Raw genomic sequence first — 17,819 nt, 5'->3', positions numbered from 1 at the left:
TTTCTTTCAAAAAGTTCTTTTGCTAACAGCTTTGGGTATGCATGCAAAATTCATACCAGTATAAAAGGAAAGAAACAAATGCCAGGCACATAGCGCCAAGCTGAGGAACCAAATGTTAAGCAGGGACAATGAAGGAGTTCAGCTTGGCAGTGAGCGGTGAGGCCCAGTACTGACTGCTATTTGCAATATCAAACAGTCTAATGAGTATGGAACATTAGAGGATTCCCAAGTAATAAAGAAGATTGGCATCAGTGCCCATGTTGTAACGACACTATAGCCAACAATTTAAAGATGAAAGAGGGAAAATGGCATTTTGTGGTCTCCCTCAAGAAAGGAGTAGAATGGTAATATTTCAGTTCTCCCCCATCCAAGGCTAATAAATTCATAATATAGTTAATGATAATTTGTGCAAAATGTAGTAAATGCACAAGTTAGTCTAGAGAAAAGATGGGGCTGCTGTTTGCTAAAAGTGATCTAAGATCACCTGTGGACCAAAATATTATTCACCTTCAGTCACCAAATATTCTGTGAAATGTTTCAGAGAGTTTTTCTAGAATTATCAGGACTGTGCACATTGCTCTGAGTAAACCCTTGCACACTCTCTGATGCCGTGGGAACCAATGTTTGGTGACTTACCAAACCACCTGCAGTGTGGAGCGGTTGCCTCGAACTTAGAAACTGGAGGTTCGACCTTGGGAAAAACCACCCTATGGGGCAGCTATTGTGTGTCCTGTGACATCCAGAATGACAGATTATGTGCTGATTCCCCTTTCTTTTCACCAACATGAAGCTGGTGGCATAAAGTGAGGAAGAGGGTGAGGATCACAACCCCTGGCTGTCCTGTGCTCCTTGAGCCTCTGCCACGCTGCTCTAGCTAGTGCAGGGAAAAGGGTTTGGAAAAGAGATTTCTTTCTAGTTTTTTACCTGACATTTCTTCTTTGTTCACAGTATGGGCTCCCAACCCTACCTCTGTATCTCCAAATATCATAGTAAGAATTATGATCGATCGTTTTGACATTTTGAAATCAGTATTCCTGAATGGGGGGGTTCAAGCACCTTTATAAATCTTCCAGTAATTTTACTTGTGGGTGACAGGGAAAAATTATTTTATTAAAATGTTAATGGATATTTAGTGACTTAAAATAATGGGCTAGGCTGATAATATATCTTTATGTACTGATCTCCAGAAAAAGTCTATTTTAATAAACCATTATTGTATTTTTTCATTATTGTTTTCCTCCTCCACATTCAGTATAATCCTAAACACAAGGGTCTTTGAAAAACACCCTTGGTTAATTCTTGGTTAATTTCCATGGTGATAGGAAATTAATAAACATTTCAAATCAATTCACCTTAAATATTTCATGTTTTGATAATAAAACATCTCAACCTCAGCTGAATTAATTTTCTGAAGATACAACATTTAGTAACAGCTGAGTCTCTGTAGCTTTCCAAGGTGAACAGGCCTAAAAATCATGCGATAAACATTTGTAGAGGACTTCGTATGTCAATCAATGATAAGCATTATAAAATTCAAAGATGAAAAAGAAAGTGATGGATCTTGCTTTCAAATAAAATGCAATACTCAGTGTAAGTGTAGAATGAGATAGGTGGCAGAGTTGAAGCATGAACAAAATGCTCAGGAAAACTGGAGGAGGACATGATCAATGAGAAGGGAAAGCTTAATTGAATGAATGCTAATTGAGCTGGACTTTAAACAATGAATTAAATTTAGGTAAGCAAAGAAAAGGAAAATCCACTACAGACATATATGTATATGGAGATAAGGAAATAGTCCCTATGCACAAAACCAAGATCAAAACTAGCAGCATGGTGAACAGGGTTTTGCTCGCGGTGTTAAGGGTCTATCATGGATTAGACAGTCCCTGTCTCTCTTCTCAACTTTGTTTTTCTCAATAGCATATTTTATACTCAAATATACTTGATAACTTACATATTCATTTTCATTGTCTGACTCGGTGACAGGATTGCTAGTGCACACACACACACACACACACACACACACACACACAAATGCTTTCTATTCTTGCTTGACTTACAGCTAGACAACATTTTATAATCTCCTTTGTAATTAGGTGTGTCCACATGAATAAGTTCTAGGCATGGCCAACCTTGGGGTATGCAGAAACCCAAGAAAATATTTTTTTGTGGGGCTCTCTTTTATTTAAATGATTTGATTAAAAATGTATTGTAAAATTCATTGGCCCATGTGAGATACACTGATTTATCTATGTGATTTATCTATATCTATTATCTAAATGAAAATTTAGACTAATGTGTGAGAAAAGTTACTTGTGTGTTGATTTAGTGTCTGTCTCTTCCTATGAAGATTAAGAAACCTCTCTGGGTTTTTTATTGTCAAATATGAGATTTCTGGCTAATTTCTCATTTCCCACTGTGAGAGATCAGTAGCTATTACTAACAATGTTGCGGCTTTTTGGAACATGTTTGTATTTAAACCCTACATATCCTCTTGCCTCTGCAGGTCCTAATACCATTTATTTAATGCTGATTGCATCATTACTCAAGACACGGCATTATCCATCATGCTGTCTGAGATTACCAGCTTTCAATGACTTTCTCAGAGAGTCTCACTGTGTTTCATTGGTGATGACGAAAAATGCCAGCATTATCCAGAACATGCAGAAGAATGTGAAAGATGATTCATCTTCTGATCATCTTAAAGGTACCTTTGGAAAATATAATAGTACATGTTTCAACCATACCTTCTGTTGAACACTTTAAACCATAAACACTATGCTCTTGAAATGTGATCGCTTTCAGTGTTGAATGCATCACCGCCTTCCACATACCGCTATCAACAGAGAGGATAGATAATGGGTGGACCAAAAAGGGCAGTTGCATCTTTATAGGAAATGTCCGTCTGTCCTCTGGTATAGTTGAAGACTGACTTGGATGAGCACAGTGCCACCGCATCTGTGGGAGACAAGAAGACAACAACCAGAGGAAACGTGCTCATTGTCAAGAAATAATCTCAAAATCCTTTCAAGGCATAGGTGCTCCCACTTCTGGAGGATGGCCTGACATGTGGTACTAGGTACCAGCAAGAGGGGGCTCACAGACTAAAAGACACTTCTGCCTGTGGGTGCTGCAGACCAGAGTCAGCACCACAGTCAGAACATGGCCAGTGAAAGCTGATTAATGAGAAACAGCCTATGCATGGGCCCGTACCTGTGAGTCAAGCCTGAGTGGAGGTGTTAGCTGTAGGAGGCTTACATCTCTTAACTCAGCACATGTCCAACATGAGTGAGAGTCACTCAACATCGGCATGCCAACCAATCCAGGCACCCTAATATCAGGCAACCTTGACAAAAAAATACCACACCAAACAGTGGGAGCGATTTGCTCATCAGGTCACCCTCCTGGAACCTAAACCCGAGCACAGGGTCTCAGGATGACCCTAGAGACTTAAATTCTAGAGCTCTTTGCAATATCTAGGCAGAGGCAGAGGGTCACAAAGTAACCCACGGTGAGAAATAGGGATTTAAGGATCCACACAGCATATAGTCTGGCATGCAGGCAACCTACTTGGAAAGTACTCCTGGCCGCACCACATATCTGGAGTGTTACCGTGCAAAAGGTCTAGCTGCTCGCCACACAAAAGCCAACACTCAATAAGTGAGGTTTGGTGGGAAGCAAAGCAGGTTTATTCCAAAATGCCAGCATTACGGGAAGACAGTGGACTCCTTGTCACAAAGACTGCCTTCCTGCTCTTAATACGACCAAAGGTTTTAGAGGCATGCAAGGAGGGGCAAAACAAAGAAAAAGGAGAAGTTGGTCAGGCTACTCCAGGAAAGAACGCTTCCCAGAGATTGATGTGCCTCAGAATCACAAGCGGATCCCACACAGATGCAAAAACCTCCCCCAAGTCACAGGGCCAGGCATGCACTCTGCTTCTCTGAAATAAACAGAACCATTGAAACTGGAGAGTGTGCATTGTAAACATACAGTAAACAGAATCATTACGTTTTTTGGCAGGAGGAGAACAAAGAAAAGAAAAAAAGTTTTCAAAAAGTCCAAGCCAAACTGTTACCGGAGTGTGGGCTGTTCTCAGTGCTGTTCTTGGCATCTCGAGCAAAGAATTGAACAAGATACCGAGATAAAGTGGTGGAAAAGCAGTTTATTAGAAGAAAAGGTACACTTCAAAAATTGGAAGTGGCCTGAGCAGTAGAGAATGGCTCAAGGGCCCAAGGTAGCATTATTAGGAGCAAAAGAAGGGACTCAAAGGCAAAAAGGTCCAGGGGCTCAAGGTGGAACAAAGCAAGAGACTCAAAAGGCAAAAAGGCCCAAAGAGCCAAGGGCCCTGGCTCAAAAAAAGGCCTGACTAGTGAGGACTTGGAGTTTTTATCCTTTTTTCTCTAGAATGGGCTGTTCCTTTCTGGGCGTGGGACCACTTGATTGACACCTGTGGTTGACAAGAGGCTATTACCTCATCTTTTTAGACTGTGCATGTTCCTTCCCAGAATTCAGTCTATTATAATGATATTAATGAACTTCCAGGATTATGTATAATATTGTTAATGATGGTATAATGAGGCCCAGATGAAATGCAGGTCGTTGTGGCTTTTATTGCCCAGGTGTGAGTGACCGCTTAATCTAGTTAGGTATTTTGTACCCATTTGTTCTTCATAGGTGCATATAATTACAATAAAAAGGGGAAGTTTTGGGAAGAGAGGGGAGGTCTTTTTGGCGGTTGAATACTATGGGTTATGCAAGAATGCAGAGACCCGTTGCTTATCTCTAACGGCCTGCCTTGTTTTCCCCTTGAGAGACGTGATCCCCATAAAATCTCTATGGGAAGTTGAGGGACAGGAGTTCTCTTCTTTAAAATAAATAAACCTAAAATGGCTCAAATAAAATAGAAAGTTAATCCTCAAGCAGAAAAAAATAGTCAAAACTGCTCTGCTGGGCAGAGGTGTAGAGCTGTCCCTACCTATTTGGGGAAGACCGTGTTGGCTTCCTTGGTTGCAACCGGCAATTTTGATGGGATATCCTCTGTGTCCCCAAGGCCCCTAAATGAAGAAAAATAGATTTTAATTAATAAACCCATTAGCTCTGTTGTGCCTGTGGCCATTCGACCAGTTGTATAGGTGGCGTCACTTGTCCAGGAGCTGGACCCAGAATGGGTTGGAAAGAACATTAGGCTTCAACGAATACAATCAGTAAGCACACTGGCCTGGGGGATCCGGAATGGCTTGGGGGATGCTGGAAAGTCACAAGTTTTTAAGTAGTTATCTGAGAGGCATTCTGTGATTCAGGCTAGGTGCAATCTTTGGTGTAAGATTCAGAAACTGATTAGAAGAGTCATCAAAGCCAGGGACTAAGGAGCTAAGAAACTAGAGAAAAGGAGACTTAAAATTTCTATAGTGAGGGGGGCTCCCATATCAAAACCACTGACAAATCGAATTACATCAGAGGTTTAAATTCTCAAAATAGAAGATACAGGGTCACCGTGACAGGAGGACTGAAAACATTTTAAATAGGTACCCTAAAACATTGGCACCCTGAAATGTAGGACCTGAGATAGAGTCCCCAAATGCCCACATCTAAGGGCAGTATTGTAGACAATGCAATGTATCAAAAGTGAATAGCCATACTTCCAGCTCTAGAATAAGAAGACATACAAAGATTCCACATGCACTCCTTCAATTTTTTTCATTCTGTCTACTGGATAGTGTATCCCATTACCATCTTACAATCACATGTTGAATGGATGTGTGGGGCAAAGCAGTCTCACCTCCACCCTGACCCAAAAGAGCAGTTTTGACTATTTTTTTCTGCTTGAGGATTAACTTTCTATTTTATTTGAGCCATTTTAGGTTTATTTATTTTAGTGGTTGCCTACTCTAGCAAATATAGTCTCTCACTAAAATATAAACTTAAGGGTTGGGATTTTTGTCTACTTTGTAACCTGTTTTATTTTCAGAGTCTAGAAAAATATCTGACATGATAATGAACTATTGTAATGTATAGTATTAGGCTGGTGCAAAAGTAATTGCGGTTTAAAAGGTTAAAAATAATTGCGAAAACCACAATAACTTTTGCACCAACCTAATAATTGATATTAATTCCTTTCAATGACTCACTTGAGAAATAAATGTTCAGTGGATCCCAGTTTTAGTAGCTGTGTGATGGGGATGGGGCTCATATGGCAGAACAGGAAGAAGATACAACTTATTGTATACAGGCATACCTCATTTTATTGTACCTCACAAATGTTGGGTTTTTTGTTTGTTTGTTTTTTGTTTTGTTTGCAGATTGACGGCAAGGCCCTCCACCAGCAATAAATAAATAAATAAATAAATAAATAAATAAATAAATAAATAAAATTACGATTTGTTTATTGCTGTACTCACTTGATTGTGGTGGCCTGGAACTGAACCCGCAATATCTCTGAGGTATGTCGATACTTTGATGTTTAGTCATTATTCCAAAGACATCAATTCAGAAGATTTGGGCCATATGTGACTTGCAGAGCCCAACACAAAGCTGAGGAGTATATTAATATGCCTCATTCCATAGTCATAGGTACTGTGATGGACTGAACTTGCAGGTGAAAGATTTCAGTGGTTAAATTTGAGGGTAATGCAAAGTTAAGAGCTGATGCAGCTAGCTTGTAGATGTTGCATTACAACCTGAAGGACCTTAGTTCTTCCTGTAAAATGCATACATTTCCAGAATACATTGTTCTCACTATATGGGGAATCTAAAATTGTATTTAAGGGAAACTCGAATAGATTACCATTGTGGACAAGCTGTGTAAATCATAATTGCTAATAAACAACTAATGGTTTCAAAGGTAAGTATTGGCACACTCAGGGCAGAGCAGGTAGAATGACTCTGTAGAAACAGCAGCTGAAGCAGTAGCACCAACTCATTACCCAAGCCTCAATTTTATTTTTTTTTAGTTAAAATAAATAAATAAATATCATTGAGAGCTACAGAGATGTTTGGAAGCACTGGAATAGTCATCGAATTGTGATAGGTCAAGGCAGACTAACTGTACTGAAACCTTAAATTAAAACAAAACCAAAAAAGAAAAAAAGAAACAAAACACAAAAACAAACAAACAGTAAAAATTGAGAAATAGAAGTAAGTAAGTAATCCAGACTTTTGTTTTAATGGATCTAGGTCAAGGTGCATCTTTCTTGGTTCTGTTTCTGTTCTGTCTTCTGCATGGTCTATCCCTGTTAATCAGCCCTCTGGGCTGAATAATAGCCCTTATGTGCAACAATTAAACCCAGAGTAGTCTGTTAAGGTTTAGTATAATGAATAGGAAGTGGGGATGGTTAAATGTTAAGGAAAACAAAGTTTGGATATGTTAGATTACAATTTTCCCTAAGAATTTTGCATGTATAATTAAAGTCTAGAAGAGTAGTTAGGTTTTAGTCGTAGCACAGCGTAGGATTTTAAACTCTGAAGTCAACTTGCCTGGGTTTAAATTTCAACTTTACTGAGTACTAGGTATATATCTTTGGGCAAATTGCCTAATCTTTCTATGCATCAGTTTCCTAATATTTAAAACTGAGGTAGAACCGTAAATACTTTATGGAGACAAAATGAATTAGTATTTAGAAAGTTCCTGGCCCAAAACATATACTATGTAAGCATTGTATAACATAAAATAATTGTGTACATTTATTTTCTTATGTCCATTAAGTAATTCACTTCATTTGCATAAGTGTCTATGCTTTTCATACCACTTTTATTTACTACCATGTGGTTAACTAAATATACACCTGAAAACAAGAAAATCTCCCTTGGCAGCTGGGAACTAACCTGGCACTTAAAGCTGCTAGGTCATGGCATTGTCCAATTCTGTTGGACAGAAATGGTGATCTCACAGAATACCAGCCTCACACAAGGCCACTCTGTGACGTTGATGACATTAGACAAAAAAGAAGATGGCATCACAATTTTGTCTAAGCACCCCCTAACACACACAATACCCTCCACCCCCATGTAACAAGACTGACTGCTGCTTCTTTACACATTACAATTATACCTCACTCCAGTCTCCCCTCCTTCTAGTTAAGATTTACTACAATATGTAATCATGGAATTCTCTCTGCTTCTTGACCTCACCCACTCCAGAGTCAACATCTGCTTCCTCTAACCTTCCCCCAAATCATCCAACCTGAGCACAAAAGCCTGTAATAAGCCCTCTCTAAAACCTTCTTTCTGAGACCTTCTAGTTCCCCACAGTGTGTGATCTGCCTCAGTGGCAACTTGTTTAGCTACAGGTAGATTCTTGGTGGTCTTTGGCTGGAGGGCATTGACATGTGACATATACTATGCACATATTTTTATTCATGTAGAATATCCATGTTTTTAATATTGATAGAATACTGTCTTGGCTTTTAGGGGTCTTTGAAAACTGCCAAGTCTAGAATCACCTCAATTTTTACAAATGTCTCAAACAGTAAAATATATAGACCAAAAAAGCTCAATAGTTGAATTCAATTCTCTAAGCTAGCAGAGCTTTTTATGCACTTTTTGCATGTAATATTGTTATTCACATTATGTTTCTCTTCCAAATAAGAAAAAGTGTTCATTCTTTGATTTGGTGGGGGCTGGTTTTTCTGAGGTGTTTTTTCCCCTTTTGTTTCCTCAGATTTATGAGTTTGGCAAGCTTTTCTGTCTGTTGCTGAAAAGACTATTGTGCCCATGTAAACAGAGTCCCAGCAAATAGTTTATTTCATACCTTAGAGAACATTCTTTTTTTCACTCTCAAAACGGAGATTTTTTTTTTCATTTCAGTCACCTGTGCCAATCTTAGTAGTATTCTATAATGTCAGTATTCGTTTTCAATATAAAGAAGAAAAAAGTTATAGTTGAGGGAGCTTTGACATAGATGAATGGAATAGTGGTGAAAATGATTCTAGATTTTAGGCTACCATCACAAAAATTTTGGTCAGGGGTAAACTCTTAATTTTTAAATATTTCCTTTTTCCCCTTTGTTTTCTGTTTCTTTCATCCTTAGTTCAAATATTATGAAAACAAATATATTCGAGTTTTAGCAACAACACATTGAAATGGGTGGTAATGATTCTATTAATTCAAAGAACAACATATTTTATTTTAGTTAAAATGAATAATCCTTTATCTTGATTATCTAGATGGTTATCTGTGTTAACCTGTCTAGAGGTTCATCTTTATTGATAGAATTATATTATTATTATTTCTTTAATTTACTTTTATGACTTTGATAATTTTGCCTTAGAATTTATGATTCTATTGCCTATTAATCTATGCCTTTTTATCCATTACGAAATTTTTCAATCTTGTCACATTATACACATATGATTACATATACCATCACATTAGTATATTATAGGGCCAGATGGGACTTTGGGGATTTCTATAGCTTATTCTTTTAGGTGCAGAACAAACTTAACTGCAACCATCCTTTAAAATAGTCTTTTCTGAAAATTCCCCAAAGAAGAAGATGATTCTTGAACCTTTCATTCTAAAAAGACACCTGACTTTTAAAAAAAATGACCAGGGAGACCTTGACCATAACCCATAACAACTTGAGAAAGGTACACATTTATCATTTGCTTTTGAAGGTCTCATACTAAACCTTGAGGTACTGACATTTTACAGAGTCAGTGGGTATTATGTTGTTTTTGTTTTTGTTTTGTTTTGTTTTTCCCTGTCCTGATCATCCCTGTGTCTACTTTAACATCTACTAAACTGGGATTAAATGTCTGGATTGTTTAACAGGAAAATACGAGTCTTATTTTAGCTACACTCTTGGCAGCAGAACTATTCCCAAACCATTCCTTTTGCAACCTTTATCAAAACCGGTTCCAGATCTCACATGAGGGCAAAAATTAGCATGGATTTGGAAGGATTTGTAGTCACATTTTCATTAGCTAAGAATGACAGTTTTTAACTAGATTATGTAATCAAAACTGTTCAGAAATAGTTTTGCCAATATTTGTAAAAAATAATATAATATTATGCATCAAGGATTCTTTATTAGTGATCATGGGAAAATCATTCAGTCGCTTGCTTGTTTTTCTCTATCTCAAAATTGGCAATATTTACTTCTGTTAAATTCACATAAAATGTGCTGACATTGAGCTAAACACTCCCATCCTATAACCTTTTAGGGAATAATTCAACATTAAAAAGACTTTCAGCATGTGGGAAACAGGATATCTTATTCTGTAACATTTCCAAAAAGCCAAAATGGTAGTTTTTACAAACATTAGAGTAAAATATCTTGCATCACTAGCTTTTATAAATTGAAATAAATTTTAATAGTCATTTATTAGTATAAGGTCTTTTTTGTATTTGTTATTTAATGCACACTTTTTTCCCGATTCCTTGTTTCTTTATATTATATACATCTCATTTTACTTTGGCATTAGACTACAGCACAACTTCTCAAATAACTTTGGCTAAAGACAATGTTTCCTATCTTGGAGACTTTTCCTCTCAGAACATGAAGACTTGGTAAAGATGTATCTATTTATAGTAACAAAAATTTACACTTAATGATCAGATACGTGGTCTAAAGAATAGGGAGGCATAATTGGAATTTTTAATATAAAGTTGTTCCTGAAAATTCCACGTTTATGGTTATATTATTTTATTTTTTATATAATTTTTAAATGATTACTTTAAATGACAAGAGGTAAGGATCATCTAGATAAACTAAGTCATGCAATTAAGTGGTTACATGGCATATGTTGCATTGACATTATTTTCACATTTAGATTAGCAAGGAATTAACATTTAATATTTCCTGAAATCATCAGTGGACTTTCAGAACTGGGAGGAATACAGTGGTACCTTGGTTTTCAAGTGTAATCCGTTCAGGAAGACCATTCAAGTTCTGAAATGTTCGAAAATAGCCGACAGCTAGGCCTCAGGATCTTGCACTCAGTGGAATCCACATGACATGTTTGACTTCTGCTGTTCGTTGGAAAACAGAAGCATTTACTTCTGGGTTTACCACTTTCGTAAACAGAAATGTTCGTCAACGGAGATGTTTGAAAACCGAGGTACTACTGTATATCTTGCAGATACTTACATAAGTGAGATCTCCAAACCTATCTCCAGACAGGAACTGTCCCAGCAAGAAGTCTGGTCTTAACTCTGAAAGGTTATAATAAAATGTATGTTAAATTGTCCCCTCCTTTTTATCCCCTCCTTCTTTCGCCCCCCCCCCCCCCCCCCCAATTCCAGTTCAAGCCATTGTTTCTCGGTCTAGTTGTGTAGGACACAGCTCCCTGGCCCATGTTGGTGGTATTATGAGCCTTGTGCTCCCCCCGGGCTGAGGCAGTTGGTCGCAGGTGGTCTGCCAGCTGCCAGCCACCAGCCACTTCTGGCAGCACACGGTGGCTCATGGCAGCACACAGCAGCACACAGCAGCTCAGCTCCAGGGAGAGCCATTGTTCACAATGTAACTGTAGAGGGCACTGCTCACTGGCCCAGGTGGGAATTGAACCGACCACCTTGGTGTTAGGAGCACAGTGCTCCAACCACCTGAGCCACTGGGCTGGCCCTTCCCCTTCTTATATCTAATAGTGCTCATGAAATTAAAACTTGCATTTTCTCTTGTTCTATATCTTATATATGGGGGTGGTGAGGGTTTTTGCAATCTAACCTTGTTGGTAGCTAGTGTTTGAGCTCTATACATTTACTTCAAGTTATGTGCTAGAACTCAAGCTCAACTCCCAGAAACCAGCATTATCCTCATTGTCCATTAATGGGGCAATCATTCAATCTATTTTGAAAATCTCAGTTATTCTTGGCTCTTCATTTGCCTTTACCTTTTCTACATATAGTTTACTCCTTGGTAGATTGAGGATGGCTCAAACTTTTGCTATGCCTCTCATTGAGAGGCAGAGTTTCTCCCTGTCTTTTGATAAGCTTTTAGGCATTTTCTTCCTTTCTGGAATGCAAACTGAAAACAGAGAATTCAGTCTATGTACAACCTCAATGCCTAGGACACCTATTACCATTTTAAGAGTAAAATACTTTTCACTACCCTTGAGAAGTTATACTCAGATCATGCTGGAATATTTAGTGACAGTGAAATAACAGCACTCCACCTACTCTATTTTTCTGTTTCCTTCCTACCACTAGCATACAGAATAAATCCAATCTTTCACACAACAGCTCTTAAGTTATTTCAGGACAGCTATCCTGGATCCCAAAGTATTATATAGAGCAGGAAAATTTATTTTTATTAAGTGTATTGGAAAATATACTGAGTACCTACTCCGTGCCAAGCATTGTGCTAGGCATTTGCAATACAGTCTTAAACTGGTCAGATATGGGCCTGTGCTCATGAACTTAGCATCTTGTAGAGGATGCAGACCATAAACAAATAAACAAGTAAATGAATCTTTTTTCTTAAACTTTAATATCCTTATCCTACTTCTCTGAATATTTCTTTTCCACCATATTTCTTTTCAATTATTATTCCCAAAGTGATGCAATGCTGTTACAGAATTTGAGGAGTTCACCACTTGGGGTGTTCTGTTTAAGAAGGAGATATGGTTGTTGTTAGGTAATTTTATTTACTTGCAATAAGTAAAGGAGACAGGGGATTCACAGACACAGATGTTTCCTTGAAGGGAGGCTTAGCCATTACTTATATACAATATTTGGTTAATTACACGTTGATTTCTTCTTAGCAGTTGGTGAAACATCCTTTGCGGTCCTGGTCAAGCTCATCCAGTTGCAGCTGTGTCTGCAAAATACTGTGGTACATTTTAGCATTTAGCAAGAACAGCATATAGTAAGAACTTCCCAGACTTTGAAAGACTTGTCCTATTTAACAATCGGCCAAATACAATCTGATTAGGAATTTTTTCGACTTCTCATTGACTCAGTTTCCTTAATGATAGATGTAGTAATTGGAGTACCTACATCCGTAATTGTGAGTTTTAAATAAAATAACAGATACAAAGAACTTAGTGTAGTGCTTGTATAGTGCTTAGTATAGAACTTATAAAGTGACCCCATTAAGATGACCAGTTTTTATTGTACACAGGAAGTCATAACCATCATTCTTTTTTTTTCCTAAATACAGCCTAAATGACACTGGCTTCTGTGGTGAACACATTGTTCTACTTTTCGGACTTTCCATTTGTCCTGCTTCTTAGTTATGACTAAATCATCACGTAAATTTTGGATGTTTTATTTTTCAAATATAATTCTCATTTATTTAAAATTTTATCTTCATAGAAAAGACCCACTATTCCAGATGCTGTCTACATTTCTCGATACTAATTATGTTGTTCAATATATTTCCTATTTACTCATTTTGTACATTCTGAACTTAATTCACTTGTCTACTATTTTGAATATTAGACATTGCAAGTCCAAAGCCAAAATCCTGTGATACTGACCCAGCTGGAAGGCAAATATTGTGGAGGGAATTACTTTTTAAATGTTTAACAGACAAGACTTTACATATAACAATAAGAGGATAAAACTCCAAAGTTTCCTTTGTAAGCACAAGTATACTCCACATTCTTTTTAAGTCATACCGTAATTAGTTAGGAATGCTGAAACTAAGCTACACTGAACCTTGTTTGGTTCTGTGAGTGATGGCTGAGACGAGATTTGCTGTACAAATACAGACATTCAAATCAACAAAATCACCAATTTATAGACCAGAGGGGACAATTTCTATGTAATCATAATCATAATCATACCCATAACAATAATAATTACATTTATATGATTGGTTAATTGAGACTTACCATGGTGATTACAAAAAAAAAGAAGCAGAAAAGAAAAGAAAAGGCAGACTTAAACAAAGCAGCAGATGCCTCTATTACAGCTGCCAAGAGACACAAGTCTTTTTCACGCAGACCATCTGAAATTTATTGTAAAACTTTTGTCGCCTGAAAGCTATCCACACCTACCAGACGTGCTGTTAAGGGACAAGAGCCATCTCTTTTACAGAAAAGATACAATGCCCAGAACAAGTCATCTGTGGAATAATGGCATCACTTTTGATATCCTTGAAAATGGTATCAAATAAGTGGTAAACAGATTTATTTTACTTGTAAATGTGTGCTTGTCTAGCATCCACTCACACACTGATATTTGTTTAAAGGGTTATTATATCTTATTATGCTCTCCTAAAGTACTGCATAGACATTTAATACCGTCTGCAGGGAGAAGACAAGGCTAGAATCACCACTATTTCACAAATTTTTGAATAGCTGTCCATTTAGACCCTCGGGACAGTGTTTCCTTTGTGCTATGTTATAAGCACTTGGTTATGCTGAAAGCTGGTTGTAATTACATCTGCTAATTCAAAATTCACCCAAGCCCCTTAATTATCTGAATTTATTATTCTTTTAAAATACATTTATTGCAGGTATTCTGTGTGTATCTTCAATTATGACAGCAGGAAAAGAGAATGTTATCTGGGGACTCTCAGCTGTTCTTAAAGGATTTAATCAGTTGTTTATAAAGCAAGAATCCTTTCTGAAAATTGCATTGCCATTAGAAGCAACTATAGATTACTGATTCCTATGGATACCAATTTACTGGGCAAACCATGGGGCCGGCAAACTGGTGCCATGTTCTTTTGATTCCTGGCCTCTGTAGCTACTCACCTGTGGTAACTTAACCTCCTGAAGACTCATCAGTGCATCAATGCAGTGAGTGAGTGTGTGTGTGTGTGTGTGTGTGTGTGTGTGTGTGTGTGTGGTGGGGAGCGGATGTCCAAGGCTTACAAGTACTTTTTTCTTAATACTGACAGCATTGACTCAGTTCTTATCATCTATTTCCTTGCTTATAGCAGCCGTCTTCTAGCTGGTCTAATCAGCTCTGATGAAAATCAAGGAGAGCCTGGCAGGAATACCACCTTTGAGGTAGGAAAACTGGAGTCTGAGCAATGCACCTAGAGTCAGAGGTTTTTGAGTCTCAAGGGCAAAGAGCACCTAACAAAGAGGTGCAATGGCAACAACAATACCATTAGTCCTCGGAGCTAAACAGAAAGGTGGTGCAGTTTATAGTTAGAGCAGCTTACTTTAAAAAGGTGCAAAGTCAGGTTACATGAATTTTCACTACCTTAATTCATTTTTACTGAAAAACTTATCATGACAGACTCCTGCTAAAGAATGCTAATTTCATTCCTACATGAGAGGATGATGATATATATGTATTTCATATTGAATCCCTGGGACATTGTCTTAGTTCACACTGAAATATTAATAACAAAATACAATAAACTGAGTGGCTTGTAAATAACAAAAATGTATTTCTCACTGATCTCAAGTCTAGAAGTCCAAGGGTGGCAGCATGGTTGAGTGAGGGCCTTCTCCTGGGTTGCAGACTTTTCCTTGTATTTATTTTCACAAGGTATAAGAAGCTAAGAAGCCCTAGGGTCTCTTTTACAAGAGCACTAATCCTGTTCACAAGGGCTCCAACCTCGTGACATAGTCACCAATTCCCCACCTACTAATACCATCACATTGGGCTCTAGGAATTCAACATATGAATTTTGAGGGGTTATAAACATTCAGAGCACAGCACCCATGCAGCATGCATTTAGTAAGTTATTTTCAGTGACAGTTATGGGGATACACATAAATAAATTACTTCCTCAGTATCTTCACTTGCAAAAATGAAAAGGTCAGAGTAGGAAATTTTTGAAACCCTTAACTTTTAATAATTTATAATTTTAGGATCCATAGGAAGAATAGCAAATACTAATTTAATGATTTTTGAATCAAAATGTATTCATTCTTTCTCTAGATGCTTCTGTTTCCTATTTTAACTATCTGTGGGGACAGAGCTAGGAGTGCAGTTTCCAGGTTCTCGGCCTCACGTGGAAAGGCACTGACTCAAGTAGTAGATGGTCATCAGCTGTGACTAGTTGGCCATCAGCTGTTACCAGTTATCTATTAACCACTGGTATAACTGCCGAAGCTAAGCTTGCAAGGTGGTGTGGTGGTGTGGTGGTGTGGCGTCCTGGTGTGGCATGGCAGAGTGTGGATTACGGATTGCAGAGAGGCGGATTGCAGCTAGCAAGTGAGGTTGATTGGCAAAGACAAGTGGATGGCGGGTTGTGGATCGTGTGGCTCCTGCCTCCTGTGTCTCCAACCCAGCTGTCAGAGAGACTGTAGTGGTATGACTCCCTATCTATGGCTCCTTTATGGCCTCACCATATCCTGCATTTCTATGTGGGAAGCAGGACCAGAGATCCCGCATGATACCCGCATGACACTAGTGTTACAGTTTGGTTTTTTTTTTCCACTTTCGAGTTTTCTATGGCTTTTTATGGTATTCCAAGGCTCAAAGTAGAAAAGAAACTTGAGGTTGAAGGGAATGAGGAACAGAAACTGGTCTCTTCTTTAATTATGTTAATTCAGGAAAAGAAAAGAGCAGGAAGGAGGATGAGGTATTTTTTGGACATTGGATTTATTTGAGACCTATTTCAGCTACAGTTCATGATTTATTGGTTAATAAAAGGAAGAGCTTGGATTCAATCCAGTTCTTTTCCAAGTAAAACCACTGGTAGTTACTTAACTGAAAAGGAGAAAGAGAGAAAAAAATAGAACATCGGTATAGTGCTTGAATCTCTACATCATTTTTTTCTTCTCCACACTATACTTGCCAAGCCTATAGGGTTAAGAGGAAGTCAGGTAAATGGAAATAATACTTTAACTTTGGCAAGACATATGCCTTATAACTTCTAAGATTCTGAAATTCCAGTTATTAACAACTGATGATGAAGCATTCTGTTTTTAACTTCCTTATAGTTTATGGTAAATATCAATTTGATACTGAGCTCAGTTGCTTTAGAACTGTTAAATAGACAGTTATGCGATAGTCAGTGGGAAATGCAGTATATGGTTCTGGGAAGGGGATGGGGAGAGTGAGGAATAGTGCTCTATGAATTCTGACTGCTTGATACACATTTTCTCTAACTACACACAATAAAACTTTCAGTAATATTTTCAACCATAGCAAGACACAGACAAAAAGAAAACTCATTTTTATAAAGTAAATGGACTGGAGAGGCTAGATGAGTATAAGCCTAACTATTAATTACCACCCCAATTAAATTGTTGAAGATTTTTTTTTTAAATGATTAAATGCACATAATACAGTTAGCATACCTGTGAATGAAACCTTTTTCTGTAATGAGTGGAGGTAAACTTTCTCATGTAAAATATTGCCTGAAATTGGAATCTGGTAGCTAACTACCAAATAAAGTTTTCTTCTTTGAGGCATCGTTATGTTGAAGAGACACATATTGATAACATAGACTTTTAATAAAATAATAAGGAATTTCCTGAGGCCAGCTTAACTACTCATGTAAGGTGATTTCTTATGAATTCCCTGTTCCTAGTTTCAAACTGGATGATATTTGATGAGAAACTTTATAGAATATATTACTTTGGATCCTGAAAAGAGAAACACACATAGAAAAGAACTTATTTGGTTATCCTCTGCTGAACAGCAAACTTTAAAATGTGTATTTATGTTTCCAATTATAGTGGAATACTTACCCAAATCATGAGTAAGTATTTTATCTATTATTGCATCCCTTTATTACTAAACACTGTAAGAAAAATCTAATTTCAGCTATTCTGATTCATTTACACTTAAGTCATCAAACTTTTATGTTTGCAAAATGTTTTTAATGCACAAAAAGCTATAATGATATATTTAATAGTGTTTTCATTTCTGCACTATAGAAATCATATTTTCTTAATGTCTTATGAGTCTTATTTAATAAAAAAACAAATAAAAAGAAAATGGAAATTAAGAAGTAGTTTTATTTG

General features: G+C 37.4%; 1 long non-coding RNA gene across 2 annotated transcripts in view; it reads left to right on the top strand.

Annotated features, from left to right (window-relative positions):
- The window catches only part of LOC148754823 (uncharacterized), a 351,795-nt gene that overhangs the window by 308,215 nt on the left and 25,761 nt on the right, over positions 1–17,819 (top strand). For both annotated transcript variants that reach the window (XR_016019604.1, XR_016019603.1), the window contains 3 exons: positions 2,507–2,707; positions 4,021–4,177; positions 6,300–6,440. This is a non-coding gene — a long non-coding RNA (uncharacterized LOC148754823). The remainder of the gene's footprint in view (positions 1–2,506; positions 2,708–4,020; positions 4,178–6,299; positions 6,441–17,819) is intronic.

The sequence above is a fragment of the Rhinolophus sinicus genome, chromosome 17, assembly GCF_057876585.1.
Source record: "Rhinolophus sinicus isolate RSI-liver-muscle chromosome 17, RSI-T2T, whole genome shotgun sequence".
In the NCBI taxonomy this organism is placed as follows: Eukaryota; Metazoa; Chordata; class Mammalia; order Chiroptera; family Rhinolophidae; genus Rhinolophus; species Rhinolophus sinicus.
The sequence above is the reverse complement of the archived record's forward strand: the minus strand, read 5'-3'. Positions and strand labels throughout refer to the sequence as shown.